Source organism: Triticum aestivum, chromosome 2A, assembly GCF_018294505.1.
Source record: "Triticum aestivum cultivar Chinese Spring chromosome 2A, IWGSC CS RefSeq v2.1, whole genome shotgun sequence".
Lineage (NCBI taxonomy): Eukaryota > Viridiplantae > Streptophyta > Magnoliopsida > Poales > Poaceae > Triticum > Triticum aestivum.
In genome coordinates, this window is record NC_057797.1 from 767,016,891 (window position 1) to 767,019,345 (window position 2,455).

A 2,455-nucleotide genomic window follows, 5' to 3' on the forward strand; every position below is an offset into this window, starting at 1 on the left:
TAACATGATCCAACGGAGGGATTAAAGAAATACGACTATATTATGCATATAATTATCCTCACTATATGTAGGATTTTCTACAAGTACTTGCCACAGAACTAGTTAAGGGTTTCAACGGTGCAAAAGTTCTCAAAAATTCTGAAAAAAATACTGAACCAGCACACCTATAATATAACATGATCCAACGAAGGGATTAAAGAAATACGACTATATGTGTCCTGGACAAAAAAACAAATAGTTCAGTATATATTTATGTGCATAATATAGTGAGGATAATTATATGCATAATATAGTGAGGATAATTATAAATACATGCAATGAAAGAGCTGACCTATATAGAGAGACTTAATGACAGAAGTAGTACTACTTACAGACAGTAGCAAGTGATCATTGCTTTATCGAGGGCCTTTTGATTGAAAAACTGGAAGAACTCCTCAAATGGAACATTCAACAGTTCAATTCCAACGAGGTCATGCTCCTCTCTAATTCTCAGCGTCAAAGTATTCCTCCCCCCAGACTCTCTGCAGGTTTTCATGTACCAATCATGAAATCTTCACATCATAGTTGTTAGAGATCTTTCATCTTTGATGAGAGGCTTCCCGTACTCGTATTTGTGTTCCTCCACCTTCAAGAAATCGTAATGTACATCGTCGGGCAGGTAATCTCCAAGATTGCTATAACCGGGCACCATCCTCGGATCATTAGCGACGATGTTGCTAGACACCTTGATTGGGGGGCACGATTGGTTCGCTTGTTCGCCGAGCTGGGTAATTTTTTCCTAGCTCGTCGTTCTTTTATCCTTTTATCACTGATAGTACTTTGCTGGTTTTTTCAGGGCAGCCTTTCGGCGAAGACTTTGCTGGTTTTTTCAGGGCAGCCAGAGTGCGCTTCGCTTTCATCGGATCTACCTTCTCCTCCGGAGGTGGATGTTTCTTTGCTTTCATCCCTTCAAAGAAGTTCGTCACTTCGGCTCGCGTGATCTCGCGTTCTCCTGCGGGGTCCTCTCGTATGGTAACTTCTCTAGAGTCTTCAGAGAAGGACCGAATCTGTATTGTCTCCCGCCTCTGGCTGTACTGCTAGACGCCGGCAGAGCAGACGGAGCAGATGCGGCTGTCTTCTTTCCTTACTTACGAGGCAGAGGAGAAGGACTGCGACGCGCCGGAGCAGCCGGAGCGGCGGCGGGTCTCTTCCACCCTTGCTGACGAGGCGGAGAAGGAGGAGGCTGGCTGCTCGGGCATGCCGACGTAGGTGGAGAAGGAGGCGGAGTGCCGCCACGCGCCGGAGAAGTAGGCCGAGTGCCCTGATCACTCACCGGAGGAGGAGGCGGAGGAGGAGGTGGAGTGCCCTGACTCGCCGAAGGAGGAGGAGGAGGCGGAGGCGTCCAGTTCAGAAGCTTGATGAGCTTCTTCCGCCATAGGCATGGAGTCAATAGACAAGAACCCAGCCGAGTCTCCCCTTCACTGGTAGGGTAGTCAAGCTGGAGATCCTCAAATCCCTCCGTTATTTCGTCCACCGTCACCCTGGCATATCCTTCTGGAATCGGACTACAGTGAAAAGTTGCGCCGTGTTCAGTAGGTCGAACAGAGCCGACAGCCGCCTTGACTTTGAATTCTGCCATTGCGTCATAAGGTGGCAATGTTGAGACTCCGTGATAGCATCCACGGGATAGCTAGCAGGAGCCATCAAGACATGCTCCAGCTGAAGGAGCTTGGTGGAAGCCACGCCGCTTCTCCGCTGAGATGGCGGGGTAGCTTCGGGGGTAGTTTCGGGTCGCTTGATGCGAGCTACTTCTCATTCCTATAGTGCCTGAACCCTTTCGTGCAACGTCTGAATTTGGGCATGCTCCACTTTTTTCCTCCTCTCCTGGCATTTGTAACTGCCTGCGTCCGGAAAACCAGCCTTCCACGAAACGGAGCCTGGCATGCCTCGTGTCCGTCCAGGGTGCTCAGGATTCCCGAGGGCCATTATGAGCTCGTCGTTCTCTCTGTCTGGAACGAACGTCCCTTGCTGCACTGCATCGATATAGTGCTTTAGCTTCTTGACTGGTATGTTCATTTGCTCGTCCGTCCAAACGCATTTCCCTAATACAGGGTCCAAGGTTCCGCCAGCCCCGAAGAACCAAGTCCGGCAACGGTCTGGCCAGTTCATTGTCTCTGGTTCGATCCCTTTATCAAGCAGATCATTCTCATTCTTGGCCCACTTAGGCCGAGCTTTGAGGTAGCCACCCGACCCCGTGCGATGGTGAAGCTTCTTCTTTGCAGCATTTTTCTTGTTTGTCGCAGACATCTTCTTACTCTTTTCCGATGTCTTGTAGGCCACAAATGCGGGCCAGTGATCTCTGATCTTCTCATATCTGCCGATGAATTCTGGTGTCTCTTGATACGTCTCCAACGTATCTATAATTTTTGATTGCTCCATGCTATATTATCTACTGTTTTGGACTATATTGGGCTTT